We start from the raw sequence: 16,030 nt of genomic DNA, 5'->3' as shown, positions 1-16,030 counted from the left end.
TTTTATGTAACAGAACACAGTAATGAGAAAACGTGTATTAGTCACTATCTGTTTGCATATAGATCCTTCACTTTTGTATACAGCTGTGACAAGCAGAAATGCAGGAGCAGCCAATGTGCGACACGCTTTCAGAAAGATTAAATTATTTACCTTAATTGTTATAACAACATCATAGTGCTTCCCAGAATTGTTTTTTCAAGAAATGAACCTTATTCTGCAGAAAGTATATCTTAACACTGATGTTATCTAAACTTCTTGAGTGTGTTTGGGATGTTAGGAGCAGTCCTTATGGTGTTACTTGGAGTTATCAAAATGATTTGGTCTGTGTGATGTAGAAGTGCAGCCACACACACACCCCCACACCCCCACACACCCTCACCACTCTCCAGGTTCACAAGCACACACACATTCGCAGATCCCTCCAGTACCAGAATGGATGCCCTGTCCACCCAGCACACATGCCCATATCCTGACCCCCTTACCTGCTTCGTGGTCCCCATCTCACCAGCTGGCAAATCTGCAGCACTGACAGGCTCGCACTTCATGCACCTCATATTCATGAGTCCTCCCAAGAACATGGACCTCCTGCCCAACTAAGACCCCATCCTAGACCTGAGGATACCCTACTTGCTATTGAGTACAGCTTAAATTCTGAAAGCAAGCTATCCACACACAAGCCCATGCCACCAGCACCGGGCACACAGGCTGTGACCTGTGGTCCTGCTCCAACCGCCCATGCAGAGACCCTCACTTGCCTGACTCCACCAGTCCCCCCAGTAGCTGGTTTTAGGAACACACACCATTCCATCCCCCACAGCTGAAAGTTAAAGACCCACAGTTGTTCCAGTAGCTGATGCTGAGACCCTGCTTGCTCCAGTAGCTGACACTACAGGCCAGGGGTGTCTACAGTAACTCCAGTAGCTGGCACCCAGTCCGCTCACTCCAGTAGCTGACACTGAGTCCCCGCAGCACACATACACATGGGATAGAGTAAGATTACACAGTGAGACAGTTGATAAAAGATTTAATGAAATGATAGAACAGACTGGTGATCAGGTGCAGGGCTCAGCCAGACAAGGACACTGACCAGCCCGATTTTACATGCAACTGGCCCCTTTTATACTCTTTTCTGTCTATCCCACTTCCCTCATCAGCTGGCATAGTCCCCCTGCCCCCCACAACATCCTAGACCCTCAGGTTTGCATCCTTATCAGTTGTGAAGTCCTGGTTTGCCTGCAGTTTCTTGGTAGCCCATCAATTAGTGTGACTGATCAGGTTTGTTTCTGGTTATTGTCTTTGTTAAGGCTAATTGGTCAGGTTTTATATCTCCGTGTGTTCATCTCCTTTTCCTTATCATCCTAATTTGGCAAGGTCATTAGTCAGACAATCTTACTGAAGAAAAACAAAACCTTCTCATGCTCCACATATCCTTACCAATTAGTGTGACTGGCTGGGTTTATTCTTATCATGACTTCCCTTATCAGTTTTCAGTCAGGTTTTTCTCTGTACATTCTTGTTTACAGCTCCTTTACCAGATATCCTTAAAAGAGCAGACACTTTCCTTCCACATACCCTTGCAGAGTATTTTGTTAATTAGTAAAAGGCTTACAGATAAATTTTCATTTACTGAAAGCTTTTATGGCAATGGGTTAGCCATGTCTAAACAGCTTTTCCTTGGACTCTCAAGACTTGCTTTGTTCAGTGCATCCAGTCAGAATGGAAATTAACCTGAAATACTATATTCTTTGCAACCACTTTGTATATATATCTACACATATAATTAATTTGAAATGTTGTCAGTGATATACTGAATATGGAAATACACATCACTGGCTTGTATTTTCCTTTTTGACATGAGATAAATCTAGAATTATTTTTGTAGAATTATTCCATATTTATCAAATGTTTCTGAAACCAGACTGTGTCCAGTGTTTTTAACTGTAGTCACTGGAAATTGTAAACCTCACAAATCTGTACTTCCTTTACAAAAGGAAGAAACTTTATTCGTTCATGCCTAAAACAGTAGTTCCATTGTAGACTACAAGACTGTGGGACACTATTCATCATCCATATTGTGGGCTACAAGAATGAAGGATAACACTGAGTGAGAAGATAAAAAGATCACTTACACTGGTAATATTAGATTTAATTTCAGCTGTTGAGGAATGTCAGAAATACTGTCAGACTGAAAAGGTTGAGTGACAACACAATCACCAATATCTAAAAAACTAAGATGTCAGCAGTACAAGAAAGTATTTTCAATTAGAAATGCATTTGTCTTGCTGAGGTAACAGAAGAGAATTGGATAAGATTAGAACAAAGGCTTAGTTAAAAAACCCAAAAAAACCCAAAAAACAAACAGACAAACAAAACCCCAAAAAACCAAAAACCTAAAACACCTTAAAAAAGAACACCAAAAAAACCCCACACAAAGAAACAGAAAACCAGAAGTTGGGAAAAAAATGTTTTAGAGCTTGTAGAAGCAAAGACAGATAATGATGTGATGATCCCTATTCCTCAGCAGTCAAAGGCAAAATCATATTTTTTTTTTATTTAGTCTTTTATCTCTTCTCATCTGAATTTAGCCTGCCTTTTTGCCCTGTTCACAGGGTAAAGTAGATAGAAAAGGAGCAGAGACACCTCCTAATGTGCTGTGAAGTCTTTATGGTCTGCATGCTGTGCACATATCTTTGTTCATTTCCATGTTCTGTGTGAGCCTGAACATTGCATTTTTCTGTCTGTCCAATGTATTGCTGATGCCTTTGCCCAACATATGCAAAAGCAGCGTATGACGACCTCTACATAAGACATGAACATGAATTGGCTGCTTACATCCAAACATATATGCTTACTTGCCGAGTATATTCTGTGTGCTTTTTCCTTTCACTGACTTTTCTGTTTATGATACTGAATAAGAGAAGCAGAATTGTCTTCCCCAGATAGCAAGAGTGTTTAGATAATAATCTAATTTTATGTGTCTAAGTAAAATTTAAACTTAAATCCATTGTCTCCAAGTGCCCCACAGTCTGCTGTTTTAGACCTTGGATTACAGCTCAGAACAGGTTATTTATTTACTGGAGTACTGGATATATGTTGCAAATGCAGCTTCATGATCATACAGTTAGCAAAAAAAGAAGTGGGTCTGCCTTCAGTGGGAAAAATTAGTCTTTACATTTAAAGTTTCTTTGGTTTTATGGAAATCTTCATCTCACATCATACTTTTTTTTTCTGGTTTGTTTCCCTTCGACTAATTAAGATTCTGAAAGAGGCAAGAAATACAATTTGTAGGATAAACTGATTAGGACTAAGTAACATTTTGGTGAAATACTACTAAAGTAATTGGTGTTATATGAGAAGAGAATTTTTCCCAGTGGATTCCTGTTTGTCTAAAGGAATAAATTTAACCAAGAGAGATGAGTGTTTTTCAATACTCTTCAGTGAATCACTTAATTTTATCAGGCTTTAATATTGTCAGTAATAACATTATGTGAAAAAAAGCTTTTTCCTTTCAGAAAACTTGACAGGAATAGGTGGGTGGTGGGTATAATACTATATTTCTAAGGTAACAAAAACAAAGGAACAATAGAAGGTGGTATCTGTTTAGCTAGTGAAAAAAACAATGTATTGTGCTAATGTTTCAGAAACTATATTCTGTTGAAAGAGCGAGATATTATTTTTTTGGCTGTGTACACCACCACATAATAAGTTCTAATGTTTTGTTGCTCTACTATGTAATAAGACGAAAAAAGCCTATGGTTAAGGATAAGATCTTAAAAGTTGTTTACCTTGACTTTACCAAGGCTTTGGACACGGTCTCCCACAGCATCCTGTGTCTGTGTTGGGAAGTAACAGTCCGGAGGAGAGTAATACAGAATGAGTGAAAGTATGGCCGTGCCGTCACGTCAGTGGGCTGTGGTTAGTGGCTGGTGTGCTACCTGGAGCCAGTAACAAGTGGAGCACCTCTGGGGTGTCTCCTTGGAGCTGGCCTGCTTCACACCTTGATCAGTGAGCTGAAAGAGGAAGCAGAAGGTACCCTTTTCAAGTTTAAGGATGACAACAAAATGTGGGGGGACAGAGACCTTATAAAATTGAGTGAGAACAAGTGCCAAGAGCTGTCCCTGGGACAGGGGAGTTCCTGTGATGGCACAGACTGGGCATGAACACACTGGGAGAAGACCTGAGGGAAAGGCTCTGGGTCTGGATGGGCAGCGAGCTAAGCCCCAGACAGCAAAGGTGACCAACACGTCCCTGGGTGGGCTCTATGAACAGGAGCATGGTCAGCTAACCTGGTGGGAGCAATTACTCCCTTCTGCTTAGTGCTCATTAAACCATGGATGGAGTACTCTGCCCAGCCTTGGTCCCCACAGTACAAGTGAAATATTATCTCTGTGGAGTGAGACTTCTGAAGGGGATGCTCAGGGGGTGGGATCATGGTCTCCATGAGGGGAAGCTGAGGGGATAGGGCTTGTACAGCCTGGAGGTGAGCGAGCTTTGAGGGCTCTCTTACCAATTTCCTATATGTATATATAGACAAAAAAAGGTTGTCAGGACAGAGCCAGGCTCTTTCTTGTTGCACAAGAATGAGACAAAATTCTCCTAAAATGAAAAAGGGCAGGTTCCAGCAGGATAAAAGGAGAAACCTCCTCACCCTGAGGACAGTCCAGCAGTGGGACGGGCTGCCCAGGGAAGCTGTGTGGTCTCTGTCCTTCAGGTTTTTAAAACCTGACTGATCAGAGCCCTGAGCAATCAGGTCTGACCTTAGAGCTGGCTCTTTTGTGAGCAGGAGGTTGGATTAGGGACCTCCTGAGGTTCACCTGCTCAGACTGGATTATCTGATGATTTTGTGAGCTTCAAAAGTATATAATGACACTAGGCATTTGGATTTCTAGGAAGTCAGTATTCTTAGGGAAATTTGGTGCGTGACCTCTGGAGCTTAATACATGAATTTTAAAACTTCCATTGCCTACAACAGGGCAGGAGTTGATTTCTGTTTGGTTTTGGTTGTTTTGTTGTTTGTTTTTTTTTTTTTTTTTTTTATACAGTGATAAATTTCACCTACATTAAAATTATCACCTTCCCTTTTCTTACATGTACATCACAACAAAGCTTGAGACGTGAGAATTTATATCCATAATTATGCACTGTTTCATTTTCCTTATATGTCTTATTTTCCCTCTGTTGGCCATTGACATTAATTGAAGAATGAGAATGACTGTTTTTTTATAATTTAAAATAAGACCCTATTTGTAGGGGCATTTTAATTACATAGGGGTATTTCATTACAAGGTACTTGTGTCCTTTATCTTAAAAAGGCCAACTCTTCTCTTTAATGATGACAAAAATATGACTGATTTCTGACAAGAGACAAAAAATGATCTGTAACATTATGCATGACTTTTACTGCAAAGAGTTTTCCTTTGAACTAGAAACTTCTTTAATAAGAATGAGAACTGTTCTACTGAAGCTTTAAGATAATAACTCTAATTAGTGTTCATTTGAATTTTTAGTGTCTACAGTTTGAATGATGAAGTAAATGAATGGAATATTTTTTCATATTTTTAAAAGGTGCAAGGATGTGTGTCACCAAAAAAAGAATAATATTTATTATTTTCTTTATTTAAGGACTAGTTTACTATTTTTTAAAAGTAGTTTAGATTAGTTTCAAAGGATTTAAATGTAGTGCTGTCATAAGAATTTCAAAAGCATACCTTTAATACTGGCTCTATAAAGCAACGTACCATAAAAAACAAAAAAACACACCAAAACCAAACAAAAAACCACACCAAAACCAAATATATTGTATTTTGCTGTCTGTATATTGATGCACACACCACTTAAAACTGATCATAGATCTAGAAGATGTACTGATTTGGTTTGACCCCTATTTAATTACTTCTGAAAATTATTCAGATGCTGGATACTCATCTCTCTGCACTGATTGTGATTCAAGTATATGGGTGCTTCTGTTCACTGTAGAAAATCATGTAAGCATGTGATCATCTTGTCTATTATCTTCCCTTGAAGAATCAAAGTGATGCAATTTGGTGATTAATGATATGCAATAGCTTGCATTTGTTGAAAGATTTCAAGTAATTTAAAAAAATAAATTTACAGTGACCATTTTCAAAGGTCAGTTTATCAAAGCACTGAATTCATCAGCACATTGTGACAACAAATTCTCGTCCTCATATCCAGAGAGGAGAAAGCCTGAAAAATCAGCAGTTTCCACTATGAAATGCTTAGAAGCTTTTTCATGATTGACATGTGCGGATGTATCAGTGGATTGTCACTCACTCTCATGTTCTCACTCCTTTCTCCCTCTCCTTTTCCTCCTCGTGCCCATCTCTCTCTTTCTCTCTTTTTCTCTCATGCTTTCCTGTGTCAGCTCTAGAAATTTAGTGGCCATCTAATGAGATCAGCTTGTTGTTTTGAAGGAATATTCCTTTCTGGTACTGTTAGGGTTTTAAGGGGAGTGTGACAGTATAGTTTTATTATGGCTTACACCATCCATGGACACTTTATTTCCTTGAATAAAGTAGGAGTAAGTCTAATCTTAGAAAGAGGGAGTTCCACCACATCATTTTCAGCATGACGCATGAAATGGTGCGTTGGATAAAAAAAGAAAAGGGTAATGGCAGCACTGTCTTTTTTTTTTTCCAAGCCAGAAGTTGTCCTCTGTCAAAAAAACAAATGAAACCCACATATACGCACAGGGAAGCAGTAGTACTAACTTGTAAAATCTTTACCATGCTCTGGGTAAGTATTGGTACTGCTATCCCATGCAGATCTTAACACAGATCTCCTGAAAGCGGTATAACTTATTTACACAGCCTCACAGTGCAAGAATTTGACTTTATTTGGTGGGGTATTGTCAGTTTACATAAAAGTGCATTTATTAGAAGAGTATGCTTCAGGACTGAGGATGTTAGTTAATGCTGCTGCAAGTTGAGTATCATTGTTGACTGCAAAGACACAATTTTTCATCCTCTACGTAAACAACTCCTGTTCCTGATGAAACACTCTTATCTCAAAATAGGATATTAAAATACAAACAAAATCTGATGAGCTGTAACTCCACCACAAATCAATTTAATTAAATTATAATCCTCTTTAAATCTAATTCTGTTACGATCTCCCACTTCATTTCTGATGATTTTAAGTAGGCATTTATTATTTTCTTTGTCCCTTTCTCTGTACTGCTACTAGGATTTTTTTGGTGAATGTTACATTGCTAGAAAAGTGTTCCAACTTGTCTAATTAGTGTCCAGTATAAATGCAATAAAATTTAGCTTTCAATTAGTCATCAGGGTAGAACACTGTCCTCTTGAGTATGGAGAATAAAAATTCAATACTTTAATCTCTTTATTAAAATATACTCTTGGGTTACAGAAGCAAATTAAAAATTATTCTATCAAAGATGGTGAGTCTGCCAAATGTGCCTTTGTAACTAACTCTAAAAGGCTGGGAATATTTTCAACATGTTAGGAATAAAATGAAGTGGAGTATCATCATTAAAAAATGCATGATTTGGCATTGCAAATGGAAATAATCAGCATTTCCTTCTAGAAAGAGCCCTTTCAAATTTCATCTTTCAGTGTATTTTTTAAAATGCTGTTGTAAGAATTGTTTGTTCTGCTCACATCTGGTCCTTAAAACATATTAATTAGACATACATTTTGATAGGAATTAAAGAACAATTGTAGTATTCATTGTCTAATTTCAAAATACATGACTGTTCTATCAGATACTTGGTAAACAGCATTGTAGAAGAGAAGGGAGAGAGGTTTGGTCTACAGTTTTCTAAATCCAATAGCTATAAGCCTCCAGCTTCTCCAGCCATTACTGATCATCTAGTCTTTATTTCTATGGGTGAACTAATGCATTCATAGGATAGGAATCTGTAGAACTTGTAAAATACTCCTACCTTGACCACAACTGTAATGTGAAAATAGCCTATTTTAGTTACACACATACAAATGGTTGCATATTATTATGCTTATATATTTAAATGTCTTGATTATTATAGATATAATCTATATCTAGATCACATGATTAAATCTGTATATAATCTCAATTTAAATATATATTTAAAAAAAAAAAATTTAAAGCCTTTTTTTTTTTTTTTTTTTCATGTATAATATCACTGGTGGCAAAGGTAGGTAGTGCTTCAGAATGGGTATATTCTGTGATATCCTAGACAGGGAAAAATCACTGTTGACTAAATCATTTCTGTTTGGTGATAGACATAGAAATATCTTCTGAGATGACTAGGAGGTTCTCCTGGTTAAGAGAGAGTAGTTAAAACTCCACCTAAAATAATATTCCGTTAGTAATATATTTTGGCTCCATAGTCACAAATAAGATTTCACAGACAATACAGAGTGAATAAAGAACAGTGAGAGGTAAATTTTATTTTGCGCTTTTATAGTTTCTCTTCCTCTTTTTCCCCAAGGGGGATATGAAGTCTTTCTTATCTTTGCTTGTAGAAATCATAAAATAAAATTATTAAGTTATTCATAAGAAAGAGTGATAGTGGTGAGATACTATAACCAATATATCATGCATCAGTAACTTTTTTGTAATTTAGAGAAAGACCATGTCTCAAGAAGAACTTTTCATATGGCTTATTTTGTGCTGAAAAGTACTTTGAAGAATCTACTGTTGGGAAGTTTTAGAAAAAAGTTCAGTAACATTAAAGATGTTTGAATATTTTTTATAACTTTGTTTCACATACTAATGAGATATAGAAAAAATCACTATGATGTTAAATGCTTGTTTTAAAAGTTTAGAGATTTATTAAAATACCTCTTTAAAATTAGGTTATTGTTATAGTGTGTATTTGCACATTTGAATGTTTTTTCTACCATCAATGGGTACCATATACTGCAGTAGGACAATGCAAGAAGAGCGCCTCTTGCTGATCATTTTAGCTGGACATGATTTCATACTTATTTTAAAAGTAGAAATTGTAAGCTATAGATACTTTTTTTGGCTCTTCCCAATTTGCGGATTTTTTTTAAGACTTGGATCTTGTCAGGGAGGTCAGATAAAAAAAAAATTATAAACTCCTGTGCCACAGTAGAATGTGGAATACCATTACAGATTTTGTTCTTTTTCTTCACCTAACCTTTTTGCTCTCTGAATGTGTTATCCCTCTTTATTTTTGTACTACAGAAATATTTACTATCAGAGAAAAATTCTGCCTTCAAATATGTGCAGAAGTTTCACTCGCATCAAAGGAAGTTCCTCTCTATCTATGTGGTAACCTCTAAGCCCTCATTTTTGAGAAAGAAAATAGTGAAATGTAACACAGTACAAGATATTTGCTTTAAATAAAACAGATATGTGTCCTGAGTAGCAAGATTGAGCAAGTTTTTAAAATATCATTGTAAAGAAGTTTAATATATTATCATTCTGCAAAGCTCAACAGAAAGTTTTAATCAAACATTTTGCATTTAATAACAGCAGATACAAGATTTAGAGTAAAAAAAACCACTTCCTATATCAAAATAAACAGTAAATAAAATTATTCTTTTAAATTGGCTCATACTTTAAGTTACAGCATTTTTGCCACATAACAGATACTAGAAATTTAGAAATAAACACATTAGAAATTTCTACAGCTATTTACCTCATGAGGAGGAGTGAGATATCCCAGATGTGTTCTGCTTATTTCATTCATTTGGCCAGATGACACCTATAGCATAAATTTATATTACTCTGATTCAGCAACAGTCTTGGTTTCTCCTTACTTCCAATCTGACATTCTGGTAACCAACATATGATGTTCAATAAAGATATCACAGTAAATTACTGCGTGCTGGTATGATAGCCTAAGGTGTAGTCCCTTAAATTAAAAATGGGAGATACTGCCTGTATCATACATTATCAATATGTACTAGTTACAACACTTATTCAAGATCTCTTAGCTATCTCCAGCTGTTTAGCCATACCTTGACTACAGGAATATTTTTACCATAAATTTTAATTTAATTCTAGATTAAGTTATGGTGTACTGTTATTTCTCCACTTACCTTTTCTTTTAGATCCATAGGCACTGAATAGATACACCCACTGTCAAATGATTTACATTGATTGCTCCTCTGCTATTACCATTCTGCTTATGATAGTTTAAGACACATCCTTGAGATGTATCTCAAGAAAAGTTAAGGAATGTATATAATTAAGGAATATAGAATAAATACAGATATAATTAGGGAGGACAACTGGCAGCTTCCACAAATTCCCTGATCTTTTTGCCATTTTGATGAGTGCTTATTTGAAGATTTTGCTTTGTGAATAAGGGAAAGAGAAATGCCTTTTCTAGGGAAGGTGAAACATATGCTTTTAGGGAAAGTAAACAAGCAAGGAAGCATAACAGTTTTTAGAAGCCTGTAAAAATATTGCAGTGGGTCAATTTTACAAACTGTGAAACAGAAAAGCAGATTTCAAATTGCATTCTGCTTATATACAAATCATATCTCCATGAGAGATGATGTAGTCACTACTAAATTAAAGCTGGACTAGAATGGTGTAATCATCTCCACAGAAATTGCAATTTTACTATATCACATTTGCATTAGAAGATGATACTAAGATACTAAGATTCTTGAAACAGAAATCTACCAAGGATTTTTTGTAAAAAAATATAGTATCTCTATCACAAATTCTAACTGCAGCTATCTAAGAACTTATCCATGCTTTGAGAATAGCTACTGAAAATATCAATTATTTTTTTATGTCCAATATTAATGGTGACTCACTTTTTCCTCTCCATATGACTGCAATATATAGTAACATATACTGTGCAGTATTTAGTGACATATGCAAACTATATGAAGTTATTCTATGAAACAGAATTATTCTGGTGAAGAGCCAGCTGGTAGAGACAAAAGAGACATAAGTAAGTAGAAGAGAAAATTATGAGTAAGAGCAATTCTCAACAAGTTTCTGTGATTACATTGTCCTACTTAGATCAGACTGAATTGATTAGCAAAAGTAAGTGCACCAACACTTCATTTTGTCTTCTACTACCTCAAGTCATGTTGACATAGCTAAATAAAACAAGGTGGGAGATTATTCTAGCTTTGAGACAAAAACTATATATTACTTATCCTTGTATTTTCTCTTGTCCTATGTGGTGAGACAGTTGCCTTAAGATTTACAAATATCTCTTATTGCTTGTATTCTTTTCCCTTTTCAGAAGTCCTGAAATAGGGTGAAGATGGAACCACATGCTACTTTCATATCACGAAATGGATGGTGCATACTGAAAACCCTGGTGTGTAGCAAGTGGCCAAATGTGGTTCAGAGCAAGTGATGAAGGAGTCTGGAAATACACGAGTGAATTTGAGTTGTATTGAGCAGGCAAGTTTAACGTACATGGAAAACTGCAGTTATTTGTACAGTCTGTTGTATATGATGTCTCGCATGATGACTCAGACGGCATAGGGTGAGGTGTGAGTCTGTGAAAGTACCTTTTCTACTTCCTGACCCCATCTGATCCTTGCTGAGCTTGTGTTAGTTTTCTTGTTTTTAAGCTTGTGCTAGTTTCATCTCTGAGTATAAAACTTCCTTTTAAATAGAGGTCATGAGAAACAAAACAACCAAAAAGCTATTATGGATTTTTAACGATGCTTATAAGCCTTTCTGTGAAGCTGTATGAAGCCGGTGATGCTTATGTACATCCTTATTTACAACAGTCCTGTACCCACTGAAACAATTCTTATGTGTATAGATTTTTCTACAACAGGTTTATTCAATAAGGCCTGAGTCACTGAATTTAAAGCAAGCAATATCTTTTTCTCTGCTGGCCTGAATGAAAATGAATAGAGATATTACTTTCAAGAATATTAACTGAGTCTTCCATCCTTGTTAGAAAACAAAGTATAATTTATTTTTCTTTTACATGGTCATTTGATCTCAGTCATATATGCATTTTTTTAAAAAGTTGTTTCTATTCCAACCTTTTTTTTAATGAGGTTTCTAATTTTCCAAACCCCCTAAACGTAAGATAAATATAAATTTAGTAGAAAAAAATTATGAAATGCACTAAATATCTGACTGATTTATATAAAATTATTCTGCCAAAAAGGAGACTAAGGAAGCAATTCTTGTTTTATAAAGTAATATCAAGAAATCTCTAATCTAATCTTCTTTAATCTAATTAGTTTGAAGTATATAACTCTGAAAATCTCCCCACCACTTTGTGTATGTATCATTTCTAATAGCCTCCTGCAGCAATAAAAATATGTAAGGCTTTCAAAATCAAGAGTTTTAGGAAAATTGTTTCATTTCCTGTTTTTTCTCTGGGTGTATTTCAGATATTTTGGGGATTTGTTTGATATATAAAACAAAACACAGTGACTTGTATGAACACAATTAGGCCATAATAAGCTGTACTAACCAGCTTATTACTTTTTGGGACCTTCAGACTTTTCTTCTGCATATGTATGGAGGCAATCGTAACTAACTTCTGGTTTATGACAGTAAATAAAGTTATTAATTAGAAGTACTTCACTGAGGTTGAGAATCTTGTTCCAGTGTTTTGAAGTACACTTTCCCCTGTATGTATCTCTCCCACATTACAAGCTGATTAAAAACCAAACCAACCAAACAAAAAAATTCCCAATCAGACCTTTCTATCTTCTTTATTCTTCAGGAAAACAGTGATATTTGAGCACATACTAGACTTGTACTTTATTATAAAGTACCCTTTATAGTAATATGTCTTATCAGTGATCGATCCACCAGTCCAACAATGCATAAACTGAAAAAATCTGCATTTCTTTTTCTGGGTGTTTGGAAGCTGTGAACATCCAATAGTGTTGATGAGATGAGTGTGCTCTATCCCACTGTTTTAAAATCATCTAAGTACCACTGGCTTACTTTTTGTTGTAAGATACTGTGAAGGTTCTGTTATATTGATGTTTGTCCCACAGAATCACCACTTGAAAGATTTAAACTAGTTTTACTTCTGTACTCTAACGTAATTCCATTAGTCCTTTTTTTCATATATATATTGCACTTCATTTTAGTTCTGGTATGAAAGTTTATCCATAGAAGAAACAATGCTTCCTCTCCTCAGAAACATGCTAAGAGTGCTTTATCTGTCAAATGATATTTTTTTACGGATTCTTCTTTTCAGAAGTGCTTGACATGAGAAGATAAAGGTATGAAATCTCCTTTATGAAATGCTCTCTGAGAAATGTCATTGCTTGTATATGCCAGAAATGTTTCCAGTACTGCAGCTTCTATATTTGCCAAACTTGGTATAAAAGGTATGTGACAAAAATCCAGATATTACATCTTTTTGTTAGCAATGTATTATTTTCTGTTCTTGTAACTTACATATTTTATACATATGTACATATTTATGTATATAATCAGCCACAACATTGATAAACTTGAAAGAGACCAAGAACTCCAGTATTGGCTTGATACGTGAAGGCCATATATAGATGACTGAAATACCTGGAGAAAGAAGATATCTAAGTCAAAGTTGAATAGATAACTATAATAAGACCAAAAGGGCAGTAAACATGAAAATACAATGCAGGCAGTCCATGAAGTACGGAGTGTTGCAAACTAGTGGAATGTACCAACAAAGCTAGAAGAACAGGTCAAGGGAGGGACTACTGATATACTTTCCTCTCACATACTCCAACAAGATACCTTAACAAAGCCAAACAGATCCTAAGTTGTCTTTTTTTCTGATACAATCTCTGTATTTTGGATTTTCTTCAAAGCATTAAATCCCCTATTCTCTTTCTCATTTCACTTACTTGAAAATGTGCTTTTTCACCCTGAGCTCCTACTGCACATTCTACTCTACCTCATCCACCATCACACATTATTACCAGTCATCAATATCCTTTCCCAAGATATCTCTTTTCTCTTCTGCATAAACTCCTATGGAATTCATCACTCTGCTTTAATCTTCTCCATCTGGTGGTTTTTCTATCCACTCAGCCATTAAACAAGCCTATGAAGGGAAGTACCGACATTTCTTGCTTCCTGCATCTACTTTACTCTGAGCAATGACGTGTAGGCAGAATGTGGGTGAAGAGAGGGAAGATGCTACACTGATGTGCCACAGAGCGAGCTCTTATCATCTTTTCCTTTCTTTTTCTTTTCAGCTGGCCCAAACAGAGCAAAATACAGCAAGGCTAGAACCAAAAGATAAAGCACCATCTAACAGATATGACATTAGACCTGATCAGCTCAGACATTAGATAATATAAGAGTGTTTTGCTAGCTTTCAGTCTCTAGATGGCAGAGTATACATCATGTAAGAAGACCATGCTAGAAACATCTGCTTAATAACACGTTGAGTATAATAAATTGAGTCTCATCTATGCATTAAGTTTAAAGTATTTTAAGATATCTTGATTGCAGTGGTCTTTCTTAACTGTATTCTTCTCTTGACATAGGATTCTACAATTTAAAAATATTTCAGGAGATATTTAAAGCACATCAGAAGTATAGAGGGCTCTTTATCAGCTGATTCCTTCAAGAAATTCCAGATTCCTCAAAACTGCAGTAGAAAGCATATACAAAGCATTGTCAGTACTCAGTGATAGTTTGTATATTAGTGTTCATGGAGGTCCACTGTACACTTTCACAGAATCACAGAATCGTCTAGGTTGGAAAAGACCTTGAAGATCATCCTGTCCAACCATTAACCTAACACTGACAGTTCCCAACTACACCATATCCCTAAACTCTATGTCATCCCGACTCTTAAACACCTCCAAGGATGGGGACTCCAGCACCTCCCTGGGCAGCCCATTCCAAAGCCTAACAACCCGTTATTAAACACATTTTTTTATACCACACTTCTTTAGTCACATAATTGTGTTTCAAGAGACAACATTTGCTAAGTTCAAAGGCACTCAACAGGCATTCACTAACCAGTACAAAATACCTTAATATACACATACATACACAAATGTATGTATGTTTCCTTTCACCTACAAAAGCTGTAGTAATCAATGGTTACTCTTAATTAAGAATTAATCTAAGCAAGCAAAAAGGAGAATAAGGAAACGTCTTTTAGCCTTTTATTTCTTAAAGTCACTTATCCCATGAATATTTTCTTACTGTATTTACTGTTAGGCTTAACTTGTCACCATTCATTTTGATTAAGATGTGTTATATGACCTTTTTTAAATTAGAAGAAATAAATCATCCTGTCTGCATTTCTTTCTACCCCACTAAGACCTATGGGAGGAATGGTGCTGTAAGTTTCATTATATGGAGAAATAATCTACTCTTTAATAGATTAGACACTCTTCACAGTACTACGCTATACAGCCCTTGCTCTATTTTACTCCCCTTTTGGTAAATCTAACTTTATATGTGAAGCTTCAGATCAAGAAATAGTCATATGCTGAAACATTGACTGAAGAAATGTATAATATTCATCACAAGCTTTCAGTGGGGTTTTGTGTATTTTTTTTTCAACTGGTCAGATACAAGAGACTGAATAAAAAAAAAATATGAGACAAAAAGAAAGAAAAGTGTTAAGTGAAAACAGAAATAGTTGGTCATGTGTATTAAGCAGCATTATTTCAGATAGTATTTTCCTTTTCCTTTTTTCCTTTTTTCCTTTTCCTTTTCCTTTTCCTTTTCCTTTTCCTTTTCCTTTTTGCTTTTTTCAATTTATTTTTCTTTTTCTCTTTTTTTTTTTTTTTTCACTTGGAACAATTGTAATATACTGATGCATTTCAAATGGAGGCATTTTTCTACTTGGAAAGTTCTTGTTTGTTAGACTATGATTTATATAGTTAAAGTCAGCTTGAAGTGTAACTTAAATAAAAAAATAGTCTGTCAGAGAAGACACCTAGGAAATATATGGCCTTACATTGTTGTGCCCTTGTATTCTTTGCACATGGAAGACTCAAAGAAACAAATTAGGGAATAGCCTGAGGAAACAGTCAAGAGGATGATGCATACAAGCAGAAAACTAACATGGGAAAATAGTAGTTCATATCTATCAGTGATACATTCAGCATACCATAAATCACAG

The sequence above is a fragment of the Athene noctua genome, chromosome 2 (assembly GCF_965140245.1).
Source record: "Athene noctua chromosome 2, bAthNoc1.hap1.1, whole genome shotgun sequence".
In the NCBI taxonomy this organism is placed as follows: Eukaryota; Metazoa; Chordata; class Aves; order Strigiformes; family Strigidae; genus Athene; species Athene noctua.
The sequence above is the reverse complement of the archived record's forward strand: the minus strand, read 5'-3'. Positions refer to the sequence as shown.